Raw genomic sequence first — 25840 nt, 5'->3', positions numbered from 1 at the left:
CCTCAAAACACCTGAATATCTCACCATAGAAAAAGTTGACAGCATCATCAACATTGCTCAGCAGATACAAACCACTCCAATCTACATCTCGCAACATCACATAAAGTGATAAATAGTCAGCCCTTCTGAAATCAAAAATAGACCACGTTCCGGATTGCAAACGTGGCTCCCTAGGAGAATCAATAATCAGTTCCATGCACAAAGCAGGATGGTGATCTCAATCCTCAGGTACCAAGGGCACAGGGTCATGGGCGACCTGACATGTATGAAAGCCTCATTCGTTTTTGGTACCTAACGAGCCGAACCGAATGAAACTGAAAGCGTGTGAAGCTAGCCTAACAGGGTGAGAATCTCAGATTGGGTAGATTTCGATTTGTCTAAATAACCTAAAAGATTATGTTAAATTTTATTTTAATGGGTGTGGTTGAGTTTATACTTTTAAATGGCAATATTATGTTGATACTATTAGAAATTTTTTTATTCTTGAATAATAAACACAAATGATGAAAAGTTATTTGGTCACTGTGGCTACGGTTACGGTAACCGTAGCTCGTATCGAGTTCTGGTAAACATTTGAGCATGTGCATTGTGGTGCTTGTGGTTTTTGGTCACATGGTTATGATTTCTAAGTAACTAACTAACTTCATTATTAACTAACTTATTTCTAACTAACTTCATTGAAACGATAGGCTATCATAACCATGTCACCAAAAACCATCAACACCACAATGCACATGTAAATAGCGGTAGCCGCGCCTGCGCAAATGTTTACTGGAACGCGAATGGAGTTACGGTTACCGTAACTGTAGCCACAGCGTTATTTGGTCAGCTGTTTTAGCACACTTGAAATTTGGACAGTATGAATGTCAACAATGCTTGTCGTCGTCGACTGCGGAAGTTTACGCACAAACGAAAATACACCTTTAGGCTAGGGTCATACGAGCGCACAAACTTATTTCTAACTAACTTCATTGAAACGATAGGTTATCATAACCATGTCACCAAAAACCATCAACACCACAATGCACATGTAAATAGCGGTAGCCGCACCTGCGCAAATGTTTACTGGAACGCGAATGGAGTTACGGTTACCGTAACTGTAGCCACAGCGTTATTTGGTCAGCTGTTTTAGCACACTTGAAATTTGGACAGTTTGAATGTCAACAATGCTTGTCGTCGTCGACTGCGGAAGTTTACTCACAAACGAAAATACACCTTTAGGCTAGGGTCACAGTATACATACAGTACGGAAACTTGGCTATACCCTGACGCCAAAATCCGCCGTCTTGTTAGGAAGCGCCGCATTGTAATAGTATTGATGGTAGGTTCGGATCACTTTAATGATCCGGATCAATTGATCTCATTCACTGCCACGAGCCAATCAGAAGACCAGGATTGGAACTTCCCAAGGTCACGTGACGTGTTTAGTATTGGGGTCATGTAAAAAGCATTGGTAAGATAGGCGTTTGATTACAAGTTTCCATTCTGTGCTAGGGTCATACGAGCGCACAAAGTGCGTTCGTTGCAACTTACTGTTTTACGTCCATTGTAGAAATAAATAGAAGTGAATTGGTAACAACACACGAGGTACGTGCGTACCAACTAACGGAAGTCATAACGGACGGTGAATTTTGAACTGCGCAGAAATGCTACAACGCACGTCGAGACATGCAAAAGTTATTGCTTCATCTGGTTCAATTGCGTAAAGCCAACTTACGTTGACACACCACACTTAACGCTCGTGTGGTGTCACTGGCGACGGCCGCAAAAAGTGAGTTGCAACGGACGTACTATGTGCGCTCGTGTGGCCTTAGGCCGGTTACAGAACTCGACCGACCGTCAGTGCATACGTCAGTCACGCTTGTCTTTTCCATAGATATTCAATGTATCCGTACAGAGCAGGACTGACGGCACGCATGCGCACGGTCAGGACCGTGCGTTTTATACTGCGTATGAAAACCATCGGTAGAGCTCGTGCGCATCCGTTCCATCGGTCAACTGACGCGCTATTGAAACCAATAGAAGCTTTCAGAGCTGTACTGATCAGTAGCCCGATCGCAACATAACCAATGTGCTGACACCTCTGCCCGACAATCAGCTGATATTGAATTGAATAGCATAATGAATGAATTCAATTAATAGTGTCATTATTTGAATTCAGAGTTTTTCTATACATTTCTTCAATCATTTCTAAATTTTTTATTGAAAAAATCATATATTATTAATATTATCTATATTTATTTGATCCGTAGCTTAAAGTGACTGCAAGTATTCCCAATGGTGATACAAGCTCGAAATAACTCATCAAAATTTCTGGTGGACATTCTGAGGTAGTTGAAAAATGTATCTTCACCCCAAGCAATAATGTAAATAATGGTACTAAATTCCCTTTGAAATGCTCTTTGGGCGACCATCGGGTGAACTTGATATCTACGTCTTTTAATCTTTCATTTACGAAGATCTTTACGAAGATCTGTAAAGGCGTCCATTTTGTGAGTCAGAAAAACTGATGTATGGATGCGTATGGTCAGGATGGTGCATACGCACTGACGGTCGGTCGAGCTCTGAATGTGTAAAACTGATTCATCGATGCTTACGGTCAGGATGGTACATACGCACTGATGGTCGGTCGAGCTCTGTAACTGGCCTTACATGCAATTAGCAGATTGAAATAGATTGTATTTACTGGGTCATACAGCTGGAATAATAACATCTCACTTTTATAGTGGTACAACTGATTATGAAAATTGCAGTCTCGTATCAGCTGTTCCTAGAAGGATAGATTTCTCTTTTTCATGTCCTTCAGCTAGTTTTCCCAGGAATGAGTCCCTGTGCAATAGATTTTTATATCAAGAACCTCCTATATTTTATAGGCTCTTTTTTCCTTTTATATTATCCTTGAAATGCAAAATTTCCAAAAACTGTGTATATATGTCGACACGCAATTTAAAAAGGAACATACCTGTCAAATTTCATGAAATCTATTACCGCGGTTCGCCGTAAACGCACAACATAAAAACATATAAACATTTAAACACTGAGAGAAATGCCAAACCATCGACTTGAATCTTAGACCTCACTTCCCTTGGTCAATAAATAGTCCAGAAAGTAGGTTATGTTCCATACACTTGAATTTAGGTTCAATTTTCAGTTCAAACATTTGAAAACAAAAAAGTTCTAATTTGGATTATTTACAAACCAAATTGAATAACAAAATAATACTCACTAATCACTTAAAATTGTCAAATAATGATCAACTTTGAAAATTATGATATACTCTAGTTTAGGAGGATTATCATGTCATGTTAACAAATCAGATTATGTTGATCAAGTCAATTAAATTGTCTAGCTAGATAAAATTTCTCGCTGATTGATTACACAGCTGGAAATAATTCTGTCTTTCTCCCACACAGGAACTCACATCTTCTGTTATCGACAGACCATCTGCTTTTCCAAGTATGAATAATTGTTATCCTTATCATGTCCTCCAGCAAGTTTTCCCAGAGATGAAACCTACTGCAATCGAATTTTAATATCATAAACCATATAGTAGGTTTATTATTAGTGGTCTTATTATTAGTTATTTCATTTTATTTATCAGTTAGTTGGTTTATATAGTTAATATCGGGGCACCGAGCTTCGCTCGTTATTCTTATTTATTGGTAAACCGTACAAAATTCTCTAAAATGATCATGTTTATATTTTACAGCTGACTATACATCAGCTTATGAATTTTGGGGATGCAATATTTTGACTTTCCTCAGAATCACTCGCTAATTTTTTACTATCTACAGATGATGAGTCTCAGCTGTTTCAGCCAAGGATGGATTATCCTTCTAATGTCGTTCAGCGAGTTTTCCCAAGGATGAGATCTAGTGCAATCGAATTTTTATATTGTAAACCTACTATGTTCCAAATTTCGTGATAATTGTTAGAGTCGTTTTCGAGATCTGTTGAACCAGATATATAAATACAGAAATTGCTCTATAATACAGAAATTGCACTATAATAGGGATCTTATTATGATATATAATAGGAAGCTCTAAATACAGAAATTGCACTATAATAGGATTCTTATTATGTCAGATTTATGCACATACCCACGCAAATTCATTATTGAATTTATTGAACTCTACCACAGAGAAGAAAGACTACTACAGATTCCTTCTACTTTGTGACTCTACAAAGCACATCCATGTCTTTGGAAAATGAAATCGAAAGAGTATAGTGATAGAGATAACAAGAGAAATGCTTATGACATACTAGTGAATAAATTCAAGGAGATTGACCCCACTGCTACTAGGGACTTTGTAGCAAGAAAAAGAATTGATGAAAATTGTAAAATATCAACGCAGTGGAGCTGCGGTAAATAGGAAAACGGACAACATAAGACGGATGCGTGTGGACACAATTTTTTTTTCTTGAACCAAAAAATCCGTCTTTTGTTTGGGCAATAGACTGATGGTCAACTTGAGCGTCTGGACCCGGCTTGATATAAAATTATGCTACACCATACATCCGCATATATACACACTAAGCTTACCTAGTTTAAATACAGCATTTTAATGCATATATGGTTATATATTCTGACGTTATTTTTTATAATGAATAACGATTCGACTCGGCTTGGCATCAATCGGTAGAGCATGAGAATTAAATACTATAAAATCTGGTTGTGGTTTTCTAGGATACAATTTCGTTAAAAATCTTAATAGGCTCATACAGGAGCTCTCGCAATAATTTAATACTGATTATTAACAAATATATATAAGATTTATACTCTATGGTATTGGGGAGTAAAAATGAATGGTACACCATAAAAAATTTGATACATATATTAGATGAATAATTTTAAAAAATCAGGTCAATATAGAAAATATATAGAGCAACAAAATATACAATAAAACAAGAACAAAATCAAATAAAATATCACAGATCAGTACACTATTTTTCAGTTCTATAGCACGAAACTTTACCATGTGCTTTTCAATTCATTGATCATATGCATTTATTTGCATGCAGCTTTGACATCAACTTGCTGTTGCTTGTCGATTTGGATAATCCTACTTTACATATTATTTCCCAAATCAGAGAATGATAAATTGACAAATCAATAATTATATATAAATTAATTACTATAGTTCCCAATAAATTTCTCGATAATAAATATATATATCTCAGGGTGTAAGATTCGGCACCTGATGGAATTAGGTGAATCAATTTATCCAAAGAACCAGAGCTACATTATATTATTACAAATTGTATTATAAAATCAATGATTGGGTGAATGTTAGCATTACAAGCTTAGAACTTATATTCTCTTAATTGATGTACTTTTGATATATAAATGGACTCGTTCTTATTCAATAAAGTATTTCTTATACCCTTTTAAGACGTGCACAAGTTTTTTGTATTAATTTCTTAATATTTAAAACCTTTCCGATGAGCTAGCTTTTATTTTATTTCACTCGAAGCACTGAGGGCGCCCTATTCTTATTTCAACTATTTTTCACTCACGTGCTGAATTTTTATAAGTTGTCGGCGACGATCCGAAATTCCTGGTGGTCCTGGATTATTGGTGGCCGAAGTAGTCTCTTCCAAGGGATTAAATAAATATTTGCATGACTTTTGCTTTAAAACAGCATCACAAAGTCTTATAGAAATTTGATAATTAGATTAAAACTTTAAGTCTTTAAAATGTACAATGAAGGGTATTGTGCTCTACAAATTTTGGTGACATTCCATGGTAGTGGTTGGCAGGCAAGTGGGCAAGTTCTACCTTTCTTTTTACAATTTTCATTTCCGACTTGCAAATTTACATAAAATTTGAATAATTTGCTACTACACCATTTAAAGGTTCAAATAGTTCATGCCAATCTATTAAATTATCACTTATGTCACATATCTGATATTTTATCTGTCTTCGGGCCATATCCAAATACATAAACTGAACAGTAAACATTTACAAAATCTTATCATTTTTAGAAATATATATAAATACATTTGAATCGGCTCACTATTGCCGCCCATCAATTACTACCATTTGATTGGTTCATGCAAATTGTTACAGTATACATGCGCCTATGAACATCCTACTTCCTAAATACATTAATTTATTTTTATTTTGGGTTTTTAGTACATTTTTTACATGCTATATAATTTCATAATGTTTATAGGTCGTTTCTCACTTTATAACAATTAGCCATGTGCTTTTAAGTTCCTCTAGTTGCATACCATTTAGTTACAATAAATTTCTGCCAAGGTGTCTGGCTAGATTTTATGTTATGCGACTCAATCAATCATTATGTCACCGATCAATAGATATTTTACGCCTAACCTCAAATTTTCAATACTTTATGTAATATTATATAAGTAGCAAAATGTTTCTATTTCTGTTTGGCTGTTCTAAATTTAGCCATGATACCTGATATTATCTAATTTTTAAAAATGTTATCGCATTTGGCGATACTAGACTATTATTCCACTTTAGACCTATAAATTTCTTTCAAATAGGGATTTTATTTACCCATCAGATTTTGTGTAACGTTACACACACCCCCGAATTTGAATTCAAAATATTTTGAGAATCAACAATGTTTTTAATACAAATTCTTTCCTCAATATATTGATATAACCTTTAAATATCCACCAAAAACACTTTCAAATATCATAATAATTTGCAGACCTTATCTGCTTACGGCCCCCTTAGATCTCCATCAAATATAATAACAAATTTTCTCCTTATCAACAAAAAAATATCACAAATACAACATCTTAAACACATTTCCTCCTCTATAACCTAATACAGTACTTTTCAAATTTGCTGCTTGCAATGGTGCCAACTTATCTTCATACAATACACATCTGACTCTCATATAACAGATTTCTTTCAAAAATAATTTTGATTAACAAATATGTTGGGGCTAATACTTCATTACAATTTCTAGGTCTTTAATATAATTAATATTCTATAGATCAGGTACAATTCTTCTTTTTGCTATACATTGGGTTAGGTTTTTGGTAACTCGGTTCAATTGAGGTTTCTCGGTAACAACATGGCATAAATAATGGTAATAAAATATAAAACACATAAATAAATATATTAACATTGATAAATACATTAAATAACATATATAAATAGCTTTTTTGGGAACAATTTCTTTTATCAACATGTCTATGAAAGCTACATACTGGATTTGGTGGCTTTGGATGTTAAACGTAAGAGACTGGTTGTGACAATGGAACAAAAACTAAAAGCAATAGAACGGCTTGATAAAGGGGAATCTGTTAAAAGCATTAGCGATGAACTTGGTGTTGGTGTTACAATGGTCAAGGACTGGAAGCGTAATAAAAAATCCATTCAGGACTACTGCACCCAAATTGAATCCGAGAAAATCTTAACCTCTTGTTGCAATTTAAAGAAACCTACAAACGAGATTGTTGATGATGCATTATGGCTGTGGTTTACTCAAGAGCGGCGGAAAGATACACTGATTAGTGGGCCAATTTTGAAGGAAAAGGCGATGGAGTTACACGCTAAAATTGAAAACTGTGGGACTTTCACGGCAAGTGACGGTTGGCTAGCACGATGAAAGAAACGTCATGGTATCCATTTTCTGAGTATATGTGGTGAAAAACTGTCAGCCGACCCAGGTGCATCTGCAGGAACAGTTTTTAAAAGCTTTTTTCATGTGTTTGAATGATTTTAACACCTATTATGACTATTTACATATTATTCGGTTTAACTGACCTTTTTCGTTATCTGACCACGGTCCAGTCCCATAGGGGTTGGTTAAGAGAGCTTCTACTGTATTTCTTTTAATTCCACACAACATTTTCCATTCATTAGTTTCTCACAGTATTCTTCTTCATTTTCATTCAGGTAGCCATCATTAGTTTCAATTTCATTCCATTTATTTTTTCCCCAGTAGCGGTCACATTGATAAGCAGCTGTCTTAAATTTTATGTGCCGTGGATGAATGCCATTGGTCCCTTCTTGTCCTCCTTGGTGTCGGTTCGTTGTAGGGTTGCCAACCGTACAATATAATAAAGTATTGTACTTTATTTGAAGGTCTTGTACTTTATACTTTGTAGACAAGATAAAGTACGCAAAAATACTTTATTTTGCTCAATTAAGTACTATATAATAAAGTACGAGGAAATCAAAACATTTTAGGTTAGTAGAGTGGCAGAGACTGTCAGATTTAATCTAAATATTGGCTACATTTTTCAGTGCATGTGATGCTGATGAGTCAAGAATTTGTATAAAGTGGTTTCATATTTACTCTATCCCTGTCACTTCAGCATTTGTGGAAAAGGGGTTTTCGGTAATGAATAATAAGGGAGAGATGAGAGGAGCAAAGCATCTTTGAATCTCATAAGAAATAATGAACTATGGTACCTAATGATTTATTTCAATTTGAATGTTGATTGCAAAGATGCTTTGCAGCTCTTCACCAGTAACAATTATTTATTGATGATGACCAAAGAAATAAGAAATATATTTTCAAGAATAACTAATTGATTTTTTATTGAATTTGAAATTCATTATTAACTCATTTTGTATTCCATTATATTCCATTATGTATTGTATTTTGAATATCCATTCAAAATTATTTTATTTGCGTGGGCTACTTATAAAAGTTATTAAAAACATCAAGCACCCTTTATTTATTTTTTCCAGGAGCACATTCAAGCTCTAAAATAAAAAAACACCATACTCAATAATCAGCCTTGTGGAGCACTTGATAGAAGAAAATCATAAATATATTGATATGAATGCTAATATGAAGATTTTAAACGTTGGAAGCAAAAGTAAATTAAAGTAATGAAAAGGAGATTTCATATCTACACTACAGCAAAATTAAATAGTAATAAACTAATAAATATCATACAATTCGATTTAGATAATCAATTTGATAAAATATGCAAACCAAGAAATATAACATAATATAGAGGATAGTCTTATATGTACACTAGCATCAGGCTCGCTTTGCTCTCCATATCCGTCCAGCCAGGAGGGCCACCCCTGGACCCCCGAATGAATGTCCAATAATGGGATCAGCGGGCTCGCTTCGCTCGCCTGCATGTAGACCTCAGCGGAACCTCTGTACCGAATTCTGGATCCCCGACTGGATGTCCAAAAATGAGATCAATGGGCTCGCTTCGCTCGCCTGCATGTAGACCTCAGCAGAACCTCTGTACTGAATTTGAACGTCTGTATGTCAATTTGATCTCGAAAAATACCTGTTACTATATCGGCGTATCTTTGGCGAACAAAATTCTTCCACCTCAGCTAAACCTGTGTACTGAATTTTTTTTTAATATATTTCCATCAATTATTGAAAAGGTGAGGAAACACAGAAAAGCTGAGAAAACGCTAATTTTGGCTAACTGGATACATTGGTATTTAGGAGGTCCTGGATAAATGCATTCAATCTTCAACTGGTGCCAACCTAACAAAGTCAACTCAACTAATGCCACACCTGTAAAAATTTTTAATTTAGTTACCAGAACAACTGTTTCGAAGAGGTACTCTCTCTAGATTATAGTTCTATATTAACATATATGATATGGACATTTCAATTATAATTTTAAGATATTGGAATAAGAAGAATATACATGCTAAAAGAACTTTAAACCCTTAAAAACCACCCTTAGAGTTAAAATATTGCCAAAAGATTATTAGTGCGCCTCAAAGGGCCTACCAAATTGAACGTTTTTGGTCCAGTAGATTTTTAGTTCTGCGAGTGAGTGAGTGAGTGAGTGAGTCAGTCAGTCAGTGAGTGAGTGCCATTTCGCTTTTATATATATAGATAGAAGATAAAGATAATTAGTCAATACTTTTTTATTTATTATTTGTTTTTCATTGAACTCGAAAATGGCTAAAATAAGCTGAAACCGGTCGTTCTTTTGAAATATTTTAAATATTTCATATAAAATAAAGGGTGCTTTTTGTTTTTAATAAATCATTTAAAATTTTATTTTGAGAAGTACACATAACTTTGACCAGAGGGGTGCAATTTTTTGCATTAAATTTCTTAATCTTGTGGACCTCAAATTATTTTGCAATAGCCTAGAGTTGATTAATTGTTGAAGATTAACAATATTATGCATTTTTTTCAAGGCGTATAACTTACATTTTGAATTTAGAAGACCAACTCTAAAACTTTTTTGATTAAATAAAATAAATTATATGTTTTTTCATGATACTATTTAAACAATTCTCTGTATGAGTGTGTGCTTTGTAAAAAATGAAATTAATTTATCTTTCAATAATTAATTATCTTTTGTCATACCAGTATGTAATCAATAACTTTCCAAGCTATCATGTTCTTATTTGGGTAATTGAATTATTCTATCATTAATCATTATAATAGAATAATTATAATTGATCCAAGTAATCAGTGATATTCATGTCAATAATGTGTATTCTTGTGAGTAACATATATAAGAATGCCACAAAAAACTATGCTGACTTTTTGAATATACAGGCAAAAATTACTTGTACTTTATTTAAACCTAATGTACTATATTTTTTAGGCCTGTGATTACCAATGTACTTTATTTTTCTTTAAAAATGGTGGCAACCCTAGTTCAGTGTCCTCCTCTGCCTCTTGAAGCGTGCATGTGGCCTCCATCGGCGCGCGCGGTACCTCCCTCGTCACTTCTGTCTCCGGGCCTTGCGATGGATGCTTCTTTTCTCCAGTAGTCCATCCTCTCGATCCTCCATCTTGGGGTCCTTGGTCTGCCTAGGTGGGGTTGAATGATGCGCGGGTGTGGTGTTCAAAACCGGTAGATTGCATCACAGAGAAGAGATATATCAATTATAGACCTATAAATTTCTTTCAAATAGGGATTTTATTTACCTTTCAGATTTTGATACGTTACAATATAAATGCATTACAATGCTGTATTTGGACAAGGTAAGCTCCGGTAATGAATGCTGTGACAAACCACAGAGAAGAAGAGTAAGAGTTCTCCTACTTTGTGGATAAACCACAAAGTATAGTGAGGTCCACATTATAATGACAGTATTTAATCAACTTTGGTTTTGCTATCCTTGCCTATCATTCAACAAAGCCGGTGGTACTATCCTTTTCGAGGTCCACAACGATACCAATTATGTTTTTGACAGTGTAGAAATATAATTAATTAATGCAGAGAATCGGCATCGCTATTCTCTCATCTTTATCCACTACTAATATAACGTGGACCTCACTATAGAAGGAATCTTTTTTCTTTGTGGTGGACCTAACTATAGCTCTGCGTGTACCTCTGTATGCCGAAGACAACTATTATCATTCCAACCTTAAACTGGGGAATTCATCGATAAGTTTCCTATGCGTTCAAATAGAATGCTCTGTTCACCTCGAAAGCATACAATAAATTATTGTAGTGGAGTAATTTCAAAACTATTGTTAAGCTACGATTCTTTTAAATGGATGGGTGCTTTTTCAAGTAAATAAATAAAAAGATGATAATATAGTTATCTGTAGGCTATATATTTTATTTTATTGGTGTTTCTGCAAAGATTGTAAAGTTTGTTGTGCTGGCTGCACTTGATAGTTTAAAACCGATCCTCCTTCCTCCTTGTTTAAAACTAATATTTAACCTATGAAATATTCAATTTCACGTTAGAAAATTTGTGAATAATTGGATATATTTATAAGTATTACTAATTGATTAGAATTAATACATATTTTCAAGTTTACGTGGTTATAATATTGGTGAGTATGGTTGATCAAAAAATTCGTCAGTTGTAGTTTGTAGGCTACCTCAGAACTAGGCGGCAAAACAATAGTCTATTAGGCCTATTAGCCTTATTTGGTAATTATTTCCAACGGACTCATCAGGTATTTTAACTTTTTTTCAACTTTCACAATATTTTTTAAACACTTCGAAAAAATCTTCTGTGACAACCGTCAATTCACTGTTTAAAACTCAAAACTCCAATGCTAAAGCCGCGTTTACACGGAGTGGCAATAAAAAATTGCCAATTTCGATTGCAGACGCTAGTTGCCGATGGAAGTCTGCAACTTGTACTTGCAACCTAGGCACATAGTTTGTTTTTAGGTCTGCAACCTGCAACTAAACTTTACAGTATGTAGAAAATCAAATCAGACATATGTAGAATGTCGAGTGCTGAAGAGGTTGTTCTTGCTGCGGCAGCGTGTGTTATTTTATCAAAATGTAGAAAACCGAGAAGATACTGGGTTCGACCTTCATTGCAGGCAAGAGCAAAGTATAGTGGCAGCGATCTGTTAAATGATTTAAATCGAGATGATTCAGATCCTTTGACGGGAGAATTGAGATGCGATGGCAGTGTAAAAAACTTTTTAAGAATGTCAAGTGACGATTTTGAAAGATTAATTGTTGGTATTGGACACATAATTAGTAAACAGGATACTAACTACAGGAAAGCAATTCCAGTGTGAGAAAGATTGGCTATTACATTGCGCTTTTTGGCGAGTGGCGACTCTTATACTAGTATCAGTTATTTGTTTAAAGTTTCCAAAAGTGCGATATCTATTTTAGTGCCAGAGATTTGTGAGGCTGTTATAGGTTTCCTGAAGGATAACATACAGGTGAGCAAAGAAAGAAAATGACTAAATATTGTTATTTTTAGATTCCTTTTATTTGTTTACATTGTGCACTGAGTTGAATAAATCTAGACAAAAGTTAATTGTAATAAATCTAGACAAAAAAAGTTGCAACCTGGTAGTGACTTGTTAATAAAATATGAACACAAAGTTAAGTTAATGTTCCAAAGTAACACAATTCATAAAATTAGAAATAAATGTATACATCAAAAAAACTCCAAATCAAACAAAGAAACTCTATAGCTCAAGAAATATATAGCTTAGCTTGAGTAAGTATAGCTTAGCTTACATTATAGCTTACATTGCACTAGCACAAACAACAACCAAACAACAAAAACACAACAAGTCACGACGACTAGCCTGCTTGAACTGAGGAACTGACGCAGCGCGACCACGTGGAGCCAACAGGCGGGAGGGGTAGCGGGGTAGTTGCAGACTCAAGTTGCAACTCAAGTTAGCGCTGCAACTCGCATTGCCAACCGGGGTTGGCAACCGCCTTTGATCTTTACCGACTCCGGTCGGAAAACCAAATTTCGATTGCCAACTCGCAAAATCGGTCTCCAACTACGGTTGGCAATGCGAGTTGCAGTTGTTTTAATGCGTGCAACTCAAAATTGCCGATAAATGTCGGCAATCATTGGTTGCCAACTCCGGTGTAAACGCGGCTTTAGGAAAACTAATCTCACCAGACCAATCCAAACCAAACCTTACGATTTTAGTGCATAACCTACTAGTGTGTGGGGACATACTACTTACCGCTGCCGCCTCAAAGAAATAATGGATGCGCTGATTGCACTCCTCACAGTCGTAATCTTTTCTAAACTAAACTCAACGGTTAGCCAGGGAAGTCGGCCTTTTCACATCAAATCTAGGTATTGCCACTTCTATTTTATCACTAGTAGGCCTATTTCACTTTTGGCCAAATTACACTGTTCCCCACACATTTTACATGTTATAACACTTTAAAAATGTTGTGCTCTACAAATTTTGGTGACATTCCATGGTAGTGGTTGGCAGGCAAGTGGGCAAGTTCTACCTTTCTTTTTACAATTTTCATTTCTGACTTACAAATTTACATAAAATTTGAATAATTTGCTACTACACCATTTAAAGGTTCCAATAGTTCGTGCCAATCTATTAAATTATCACTTATGTCACATATCTGATATTTTATCTGTCTTCGGGCCATATCCAAATACATAAACTGAACAGTAAACATTTACAAAATCTTATCATTTTTAGAAATATATATAAATACATTTGAATCGGCTCACTATTGCCGCCCATCGATTACTACCATTTGATTGGTTCATGCAAATTTGTTACAGTATACATGCGCCTATGAACATCCTACTTCCTTAATACATTAATTTATTTTTATTTTGGGTTTTTAGTACATTTTTTACATGCTATACAATTTTATAATGTTTATAGGTTGTTTCTCACTTTATAACAATTAGCCATGTGCTTTTTCAGTTCCTCTAGTTGCATACCATTTAGTTACAATAAATTTCTGCCAAGGTGTCTGGCTAGATTTTACGTTATGTGACTCATTCGATCATTATGTCACCGATCAATAGATATTTTACGCCTAACCTCAAATTTCCAATACTTTATATAATATTATATAAGTAGCAAATTGTTTCTATTTCTATTCGGCTGTTCTAAATTTAGCCATGATACCTGATATCTAATTTTTAAAAACGTTATCGCATTTGGCGATACTAGACTATTATTCCACTTTAGACCTATAAATTTCTTCCAAATAGGGATTTTATTTACCTTTCAGATTTTGATATGTTACAATATAAAGGCATTACAATGCTGTATTTGGACAAGGTAAGCTCCGGTAATGAATGCTGTGACAAACCACAGAGAAGAAGAGTAAGAGTTCTCCTACTTTGTGGATAAACCATAAAGTATAGTGAGGTCCACATTATAATGACAGTATTTAATCAACTTTGGTTTTGCTATCCTTGCCTATCATTCAACAAAGCCGGTGGTACTATCCTTTTCGAGGTCCACAACGATACCAATTATGTTTTTGACAGTGTAGAAATATAATTAATTAATGCAGAGAATCGGCATCGCTATTCTCTCATCTTTATACACTACCAATATAACGTGGACCTCACTATAGAAGGAATCTTTTTTTCTCTGTGGTGGACCTAGCTATAGCTCTGCGTGTACCTCTGTATGCCGAAGACAACTATTATCATTCCAACCTTAAACTGGAGAATTCATCGATAAGTTTCCGATGCGTTCAAATAGAATGCTCTGTTCACCTCGAAAGCATACAATAAATTATTGTAGTGGAGTAATTTGAAAACTATTGTTGAGCTACGGTTCTTTCAAATGGATGGGTGGTTTTTCAAGTAAATAAATAGAAAGATGATAATATAGTTATCTGTATATATTATATTTTATTGGTGTTTCTGCAAAGATTGTAAAGTTTGTTGTGCTTGTGCTGGCTGCACTTGATAGTTTAAAACCGATCCTCCTTGTTTAAAACTAATATTTAACCTATGAAAATTTCAATTTCACGTTAGAAAATTTGTGAATAATTGGATATATTAATAAGTATTTACTAACTTGATTAGAATTAATACATATTTTCATGTTTACGTGGTTATAATATTGGTGAGTATGGTTGATCAAAAAATTCGTCAGTTGTAGTTTGTAGGCTACCTCAGAACTAGGCGGCAAAACAATAGTCTATTATTTAGCCTTATTTGGTAATTATTTCCAACGGACACATCAGGTATTTTTAACTTTTTTTTCAATTTTCACAATATTTTTTAAACACTTCGAAAAAATCTTCTGTGACAACCGTCAATTCACTGTTTAAAACTCCAATGCAAAAGGAAAACTAATCTCACCAGACCAATCCAAACCAAACCTTACGATTTTAGTGCATAACCTACTAGTGCGTGAAGACATACTACTTAGTCTACCGCTGCCGCCTCAAAGAAATAATGGATGCGCTGATTGCACTCCTCACAGTCGTAATATCTTCTCTTAAACTAAACTCAACCGGTTAGCCAGGGAAGTCGGCCTTTTCACATCAAATCTAGGTATTGCCACTTCTATTTTATCACTAGTAGGCCTATTTCACTTTTTGGCCAAATTGCACTGTTCCCCACACATTTTACACGTTATAACACTTTAAAAATATTGTGTTTTAACATAAAATCTAAAACTTCCTCATCTTTGAACCTCGTTCTCCTTAAATATTTTACTCTACAACCAACACACTCTATTTTGAAATAGGCTAACTATAGGTTCAACAGTTTTAAACAAACTGTTGATTTAAATATAAACAACGATTTATTTTTCATCATAAAGAGGAACAATTATTACAAAAGAATGACCATAATATTACTCACAGAATGGTCTCTTTTGCATTTATAATTTGAAGTATCCTAATTTTTTATAATTTTAATCTAGGCAACCATATGATTGTTTTATCAGTTTAGTGATAGAAAACATAAACTAAAACCAAACCTAACCTTGATGAGTGAAGAACGTTAATTTTTAAATTTATATTAATACTAGCCGTCAGGCTCGCTTCGCTCGCCATGTTCGTCTGGCCAGGGGGCTCCGCCCCCTGGACCCCCGAATGGGTTATCCAAGAATAAGATCAGCCGGCTCGCTTCGCTCGCCTACATTTTTCATTTGAGCATTTCAATCATAATATGTTAGGACGATCCAGTCGGCGGTCCAGACTAAACGTCTGGCTAAACGGATACGCCGAGCGAAGCGAGCCTGACGGCTAGTAATATTATATAATATCAGGAATTTAGCTCTGATTGAAGTAGCAGTGTCCAATCAATTTTTCCGCGATAAATGCACTTCAATCTTCAACTTGGTGCCAACCTAACAAAGTCAACTCAACTCAATGCCAAACTGACAAAATTATTAATTCAGTTACCAGTTAACAACTGTTTCGAAGAGGTACTCTCTCTAGATTAATAATTCTATATTAACATATGGTATGGCCTTTTTTCAATTATAATTGAGAGAATAAGAAGAATATACATGCTAAAAGACGAACTTTAAACCCTTAAAAACCACCTTAGAGTTAAAATATTGCCAAAAGATTTATTAGTGCGCCTCTAAGGGCCAACTGAACATACCTACCAAATTTCAACGTTTTTTGGTCCAGTAGATTTTTAGTTCTGCGAGTGAGTGAGTGAGTCAGTCAGTCAGTGAGTGAGTGAGTGCCATTTCGCTTATCATCATATCATCATATCATAATTTCTTTATTCATAAATTTGTACAGTGTATACAATGAATAGTGTCATAAATATATATCTTTGATTAGATACAATTAAAAATAAAATGCATAACAAATAAAACATCTACAGAAAACAACAATACAAACATACAAACATACAATACAATTCAACTCATAGGAGCTGATCTCATTCATTCAAATATTCATTTATATTATAAAGAGCTCTCCCAGTTAAATATCTCTTTAATTCCAATTTGAATTTATTGGGATTCAGCTCTTGTTGGATTCGCGTCGGAAGCTTGTTATAGAACTTGGCTCCTATGTATGTGGGCTTCTTCTTGTAGAACTCAAGTCTATGGCTTTGCAAATGTAAAAGTTTATCTCTGTTTCTAGTGCTGTACCTATGATTATGTCCTAACTTCAAAATATTTCCAAGATTTTCTTTCACACTCATTATTGTCTCAAAGATGTAAAGACTGTAAACTGTCATTATATTCAAGTGAGCGAAATGTTCTTTAACTGATGCTATGGGGTCTAGGTGTAAAATTATTCTTATAGCTTGTTTTTGTGATTTGAGAATCGAATCCATGTTCTGATTTGAAGTAGATCCATAAAGACTTATACCAAAAGATATTATAGAGTGTATGTAGGCAAAATAAATCATTTTCCGCGTTTCCATTTTACAAAAGGGAGACATTTTTCTAAGAGCATATAATCCACTCGATACCCGTGACAAAACCCTTGTGACATGTTCTGTCCAATTCAAGTTTTGATCTACTGTTAATCCCAAGAACTTGGTAGAGGTGGACTGATAAATGACTTTGTTGTCCAATTTATTGAAGGAAAAAAGTTTTTAACGGCTCAGGAATATACTTAATGTATATATATATATATATATATAATATATATATATATATATATATATATATATATTATATATATATGTAAAAGAATTAACGGGTACATCCGTTTGTTTTGACTTACTTGAGTCTGACGTTTCGTCGCCATCGCAGACGACATCTTCTGAGGGTGGCGTCGAAACCCATCTTCTGAGGGTGGCGTGGATTTCGACGCCACCCTCAGAAGATGTCGTCTGCGATGGCGACGAAACGTCAGACTCAAGTAAGTCAAAACAAACGGATGTACCCGGTTAATTCTTTTACATATAATATATCCATCCGCGAAACACTCAAATGTAATATATATATAGATAGATAGATAATTCAAATTCAAAGAAAAAATTGCTGTTTCAAGTTAAACAACACAATCATCACATAATCAAATACATATTATGTTTTTTAAGGAATAGATTAAGAACATCTTTTTAAATACCTGATGCGTCAATTGGAAATAATTATCCCTTATTTTAATAAAAATGATGACTTCATTACTAACAACTTTGTTCATGGCCCTGTTTCATAAAACTTTAAGTCACGTAATACAGGAGAATCACCATTCTAATTATATGCTCAACTAGCAGGACACCCGTGCTTCGCTACGGGAATTAAAAGATAAGATTATTTTTGTGAAACATTTATAATCTAAATTCTACCAAAATTGTTATATTCGTTTTTGAGGTCAGGCCACAACTTGGCATGATAATTATTGAGTCTAATCATTGACGTGTTGGAACTGCTCTGTAGAATAGTAGTCAATTGCAGAGAATTTTGTAGAATTTTTGGCCGGGCTTAAGAGTCGACCTCAAATTTATTCATTGGCAATTGATATTTCCCGTTGACAGTTATAAAATTAGCAGTTATCATGTTATTTTTGCTTTTGCTTGATGCAATTGAAGATTAAATTACAAATTAAGTTGATTAGGAATTTTATGACTCTTGTATCCATGGATCTCTTGCTTATTCTAAAATTTTTGGCATAGCATGAGACTTAATTTTTGTTTCACCTATTCAAAAGTGTGAAAGCAGCCAATACACTGATTCTTTCTTACATGGAAGTCCATTCATACAAAAGAGTCTATTCATAATAGTTAGTATAACATTTATTGTGGCTGATTCCTCGTGTCTTAAACTTTACCATCATAAATATTAAAGTAGGATGAATTTGCATAAATCTGAATAGAGTTTATTCAATCACTTTGATTTTTGACTTCCATTATATGATCTCATTCTTTGAACTTAGCTTGAAACAAAAAGCTTAGGGATGAAAATTTGGATGTAAACCAACATACAACACAATTTAATATCTATTTAAAATATCGGGACACCGAGCTTCGCTCGTTATTTATTTATTGATAAACAGAACACAATCTTTAAAATGATTGGGGAAGGACTAACAAGCACAGCCCAAAAGTGCTTCTTCCCCGAATTTTTATTTTTACACTATAAATAGCCCAAAAGTAAGTTATGTTCCATACACTTAATTCAGATCCAATTTTAATCCAAACATTTGAAAACAGAAAAGTTCTGATTTAGATTGTTTACAGACCAAATTGAATAACAAAAACACTCACTAATCACTTGAAACTGTAAAATAATGATTAACTTTAAAAATTATGATATACTTTAATTTAGGATGATATACCATGTTATGTCAACAAATCAGATTATTTTGATCAAGTTGATTAAAATTCCTAGATTCAACAGCTGGACATAATTCTATCTCTCTCCTACACAGGCACTCACATCTTCTGTTATCGACAGACAACGAAATTATCATCTGTTTTTCTAAGAATGAATAATTATTATCCTTTTCATGTCCTTCAGCGAGTTTCCCAGGAATGAGACCTAGTGCAATCGATTTTTTATATCATAAACCTACTATGTTTCAAATTTCGTGAAAATCGTTAGAGCTGTTTTCGAGATCCGTTGGACATACATAACCATATAACCATATACTGTTGACTCAACTACACCTATTGTAATCTTTTTCATTTACACACACTCTCTCACGTTTTCAACAGATTATGGAAACTTTTTTCTGATCAGCTGCTACTTGAGGGACCAATAATCCTCTCTCAAGGAACTTCAGCGAATTTTCCCAGAGTTGAGACCTGATCCAAAATAATGTTTTTTGTCGCAAACCCACTATATTCCTGATTTTAATAAAAATCGTTAGAGCCGTTCCGAGATCCATATGACATACATACATATCCACAAACACACATATTTAAACAGAAATTGCTTTCTCAGTATAATCATAGATAAACAATAGCATAAGTAACATATCAGGCCCAGTAACACAAAAGCCTGTTCAATTTCAATCAGGATTGAATTTCATGAGAATTAATCAGAGCAGGTGGTTTTTTTTTAAATAGAAGGCTTCTCTCATTAGTTCTTGTGGTATTTAGTCCGGATAATGAATTAACAGACAGTGCAACTGGCTCTCTCAAGGCCATTGCTGGGTACAAACATAGAGCAACAGAGGATATATAACATAATTACGCTATTGTTTCTCTATGGTATAATTGACTTCAATGATTATGATTTCATTCAATGAGAGCTTACTTCACAAAATAATAACAGTTGGCATCAAAAGCAAAAATGTCAAACATGATTGAAATTGAAACAGTAGCGATCATCAACATTATTATCTTCATCTGATCTAAAGTAACCAAATTATAGTAAGATTCACATTACTGACAGTCAACGAACTATTATGCATATTCTCTAATATTTTTAGAACAAACAATCAATGTTCGGGAATAATTGATTCATGGGAAAAGCGCCTTACTTCTATAGGAGATATTTTTACATTAGGAAAAGCAACAACAGCTATTTGGCCGTTTTAATAGATAACCCCTTTCTTTCGTCAAGTTAAATTCTGGCTGAATTTTCTCATTCTTTGCACACAGATTCCACAACGGACACTTCTGAAGTTTTAAAAATACCCTCCATTTATCATACTGAATTATTAAAATTTAATCGAAACTGTTTAAGCAGTTTTCGCGATGTCGGATATACAAACAATATTAGTCTCGATAGAATAGGATGAATTGATTGAAGCAACTCCAGTCATAAAAGTTTGTTTTATGAAAAATAAAAATTATCTATACTCCAAGGTATAGCTCCGATTGAAGCAGCATTGCCCAATCAATTTGTTCTCGATAAATGCATTTTAATTAGTTCTTCAACTTGGTGCCAACCTAATGAAGTCATCTCAACTTGATGCCAACCTGACAAAATTAATAATTTAGTTGCCAGTAGTCAACAACTGTTTTGAAGAGGTACTCTCTCTAGATTATAGTTCTATAGTAACATATGATATGGACATTTCAATTATAATTAAGAGATTGGGAGAAGAAGAATATACATGCTAAAAGACGAACTTTACACCCTTAAAAATCACCCTTAGAGTTGAAATATCGCCAAAAGATTTCTTAGTGAGCACCTAGGACTTATAAGGAAGCTATATTTCAAGTTTTGTTGCAATCCGTCCAGTAGTTTTCCAGAAATCGTGATCAGTGAGTCAGTGAGATAAGAATTTTATAAGTATAGAAGAAGATATAGCCGATAAAATCAGCTGTTCCTTTATTACAGGACTTCTAAGTTTTTTTGAAACAGGGGCCAGGTCTTGTTAAAAGTATGCCCAATTCAGATTTAATCTGTATGGTTTGTACAGAAGTTTAGTTTCTTTTTCGCCAATCAACATTAAATTATAAAATCAATAATTAGTAGCTTCCTTGACATGTCAGCGCTGCACACCTGCACTTAACTTTGAGAGGCTTGAGTTCACCAGTGATCACTAGCCTATAGTTACCAATATCTGAATTGTGTTGTTGGTCAGGTCATTTCTGTGTTGATGGCGGTTTTCTTTTGCCTTTGCATCTATTTAATGTATTTTTCTTTAGTGTTTCTGGGTAGTTTTAATTATAATTTATCATTTTATTCTAAAGTACCATCAAAGCCTGTTGATTCCAAACCTGTATGTTTGCTTGTAAATAAATAAACATATTAGCTCATAGTTGATGACCATTATTTAATGATATTGTTAATGGCAATAAACATTTACATAGGTAAAAAATAAATTAATAATAATTAATGAGAAATCAATATTGATTATGCTGATTTGCTACATTGGAGTTTCGGTGTAACACCATTTTTTCAATATCTTCTATACTTTTAAAATTGTTATCTCACTGACTCACTGATCACGATTTCTGGAAAACTACTGGACGGATTGCAACAAAACTTGAATTATAGCTTCCTTATAAGTCCTAGGTGCTCACTAAGAAATCTTTTGGCGATATTTTAACTCTAAGGGTGGTTTTTAAGGGTTTAAAGTTCGTCTTTCAGCATGTATATTCTTCTTATTCCAATCTCTTAATTATAATTGAAATGTCCATACCATAGGTTAATATAGAACTATAATCTAGAGAGAGCACCTCTTCGAAACAGTTGTTAACTGGAAACCAAATTATTAATTTTGTCAGGTTGGCATTAAGTTGAGTTAACTTTGTTAGGTTGGCACCAAGTTGAAGATTAAAATGCATTAATCGCGGAAAAATTAATTGGGCACTGCTACTTCAATCAGAGCTATTCCTGAGAATATTATATTATTATTTATTTTCCAATCACTTGATAATGGCATGATTTATAGCCGAAACATGTTGTGTTGAATAATTTTAAAAAGGGTAATCAGATTTATAAATATCAGAATATAAAATATAATAAATAGTTTTATTTCTATTCCTGGGAGTATAGATAATTTTTATGTTTCATAAAACAAACTTTTAGGACGGGAGTTCTATCAATTGATCCTATTCTATCAAGACAAATTTTGTTTGTATATCTGACAGATCGCGTGAACAGCTTAAACAATTTCGATGAAATTTTAATCCTTCAGTATGATGAATGGAGGGTATTTTTAAAACTTCAGAAGTGTCCGTTGTGGAATCTGTGTGCAAAGAATGAGGAAATTCGGCCAGAATTTAACTTGACGAAAGAAAGGGGTTATTTATTAAAACGGCCAAATAGCTGTTGTTGCTTTTCCTAATGTAAAAATATCTTCCATAGATGTAAGGAGCTTTTCCCATGAATCAATTATTCCCAAACATTAGTTGTGTTACCAAAGAAAATAGAAGGTAGCTTTTGATAAAAATATTGGAGAATATGCATAACAGTTCGTTGATATTCACTTGAAACCGTCAGTATTCCTCATTAATAGCAGCAATGCTCCCCATTCAAATAATGCTGACACATTGAAGTAAATCTTACTATAATTTGTTTACATTAGATCAGATGGAGATAAGCTACTGTTTCGATTTCAAAATATTATGATTGCCATTTTTGATTTTTATGCCAGCTGTTATTAGTTTCGATTTCAATAATAATTTATTATGTTAGGCATTTTAACTTTTTATACCTTTTGTTATTATTATGTGAAATAAACTCTCATTAAATGAAATCATAATCATAGAAGTCAATTATACTAAGTGAACGATTTCTGTTTAAATATGTGTGTTTGCCGATATGTATGTATGTCTGACGGATTTCGAAAACGCCTCCAACATTTTTTTATTAAATCTGGAATAGAGTACGTTTGCGATAAAAATAATTATTTTTGAACAGGTCTCAACTCTGGGAAAAATTGCTGAAGCTCTTTCAGAAAAGATTATTGGTCCCTCAAGTAGCAGCTGATCAAAAGAAGTTTCCATACTCTGTTGAAAACGCGAGAAAGTGTGAGCAAGTGAAAAAGATTATAATAGCTGTAGTTGAGTTACCAAATTTAGCGATCTTATTTTAAAACATTGCAGTATTCATGGAACATCTGGAAGAATAGGTACAGAAAGTGACCGGATGATAGCAAAATAAATTTAAAATTGATCTCTCCAAACATATGGTAGTTGAATTGATGTTTATTGTGAGGTGATAGAAATTTGACTAATTTCTTCAGCTTCTGTTGTATTGGTTCCTCTGTTGCTCTATGTTTCTACACAGCCATGGCCTTGAGAGAGCCAGTTGTCTTGTCCGTTAATTCCTAATCCGGACTAAATACCAAGAGAACCAATCAGAGTAAGCCTTCTATTAAAAAAACCCTGCTCTGATTAGATTAGTTCTCATGGATTTTAATCATGATTGAAATTGAACAGGCTTTTGAGCTACTGAACCTGATATATTCATGTTTCAAAATCAGCTAAAAACTATATCGAAAAAAACATTCCATCAGCTGGTCCTATTTCCTTTCATCCTATACTATTAAACGAGCAATTTCTGTTTATATGTTTAGATGTTCAGATGTTTGGATGTTTATATGTTTGTATTCCACCGGATCTCGAAAACGGCTCTAACAATATTCTCACGAAATTCAGAACATAGTAGGTTTATAATATAAAGATTCGATTGCACTAGGTCTCATCCCTGGGAAAACTCGCTGAAGGACATTGAAAGTATAATTATTATTTATCCTTGGAAAAACAGCTGACAATAATTATTTCGTCGTCTGTTGATGATGTAAGTGAGTGAGCGAGTTCATGTGTGTGAGTCTGTATCAAAATTATGACTCAGCTGTTGAACTTATGTAATCATTCTATCAGGTACTTAGTGCCGGTTCCAAAAAAGACGGATTATTTTCAATCCTGATAAATTCCAGTAGATCCGTCTTTTTTTGAAATGGTCTTCTCTGATTTGGTTCACGTGAAATCAATGAGGATATAAATTCAACCGGCTTTTGTGCAACCGGGCCTTTGTGAGGGAAATTTTTGCATTCCTCTGGGAATTAATCTCAATTTACTGAGATTAGATGAAACATTTCTGTATGAACTATGAATGATATTATAATTTCTTCTTTCGTAATACATTTTTTATGCTTTTGTACTCCAGAGCGAAGCTCGGTCTCCGATATTGATGTCATTACATGACACAGGACATACCCATTGATATTTATATTAAGGAATCACAAGTAAATATTAAAGGTTCTAATTTAGATAAAAATGAAATTAAGTTACATATTAATTTACATTCAAATTGATTAAATAAACTCTATTCAGAATTATTCAAATTAACATTAAAATGTCCACTTAAAAATTCCCACTTTAATATTTATGGTAGTAAAGTTTAGGACATGAGAAGTCAGCCAAATTAAATGTTAGACTAATTATTATGAATGGACTCTCATATATAAATGGACTTCCATGGAAGAAAGAATCAGTGGATTGGCTGCTTTTACACTTTTGAATAAGTGAAACAAAGAGTAAAGCTGCGTTTACACCAAAGTTATTAACAAAATGTAAACATTTGATGAACATTATGTGTTAGTCAAGTTCCGTTCAATCTAATAGAATCCATAAGGATTAAGTTATGAACATTTTGTCAATAACTTCGGTGTAAACCAGCTTAAGCGATAGGCTATGCCAGAAATTCCAGAATAAGCAAGAGATCCATGGATACCAGAGTCAACCAATTCCAAATAAACTTGATTTGGAATTCTATTTTCAAATGCATCAAGCAAAAGCAAAAATAAAATGATCACTGCTAATTTGATAACTGTCAACGAGAAATATTAATTGCCAATGGATAAAGTCGAGGTCGACTCTTAAGCCCCGCCCAATATTCCACAAAATTCGCTGCAATTAGTCTACTATTCTACAGAGCACTTCCAACACATCAATTAATAATTCAAATGATTAGACTCAATATTTTTCATGCTAAGCTGTGGCATAATTTCTTCATTTATTACCGATAAAGGGCAGATCATAAGATTATCCTAGCAAATAGTAGGTCCGTGATACAAAAATAAATTTGAGCTGAGTCTCATCTCTGAGATAACCTGAGAGGAAAAATTGATCATCCAAGTGGCAGCTTATTGAAACAGAAATTTCCATCGTTTGTTGAAAACTAAAGAGAGAAAGAGAGAAAATTAACAGCTGTGGTTATAACATATAATTTGAAAACATTGCATGATTCAATAAAAATATTCCCTGATGTAAAGATGAGTGCATAAGAGCAACTGGGTGACACCATAAGGCATCGCTAACTACTTTTGATTGCTTTTTAAAATACGCAGTTGAATGTATATTTCAACAGAGTTGAATGTGTTGTTCAAA

The 25840-nt window shown here is 33.8% G+C and overlaps 1 protein-coding gene across 5 annotated transcripts in view; it reads left to right on the top strand.

Moving 5' to 3' along the window:
• Positions 1-11586: 11586 nt before the first annotated feature.
• LOC111055449 (DNA polymerase eta) overlaps positions 11587-25840 on the top strand; it is a 101106-nt gene continuing 86852 nt past the window's right edge. Inside the window, exon 1 of one of the 5 annotated variants that reach the window (XM_039423457.1) lies at positions 11587-11729. The gene's annotated coding sequence lies outside the window, so the exon portion shown is untranslated. Of the gene's footprint in view, positions 11730-13453; positions 13475-14926; positions 15243-15303; positions 15364-15540; positions 15677-25840 lie in introns of those variants that run through there. The other 4 variants (XM_039423460.1, XM_039423456.1, XM_039423459.1 and 1 more) reach the window with 4 other exon arrangements.

The sequence above is a fragment of the Nilaparvata lugens genome, chromosome 3 (genome assembly GCF_014356525.2).
Source record: "Nilaparvata lugens isolate BPH chromosome 3, ASM1435652v1, whole genome shotgun sequence".
Taxonomy (NCBI): domain Eukaryota; kingdom Metazoa; phylum Arthropoda; class Insecta; order Hemiptera; family Delphacidae; genus Nilaparvata; species Nilaparvata lugens.
The sequence above is the reverse complement of the archived record's forward strand: the minus strand, read 5'-3'. Positions and strand labels throughout refer to the sequence as shown.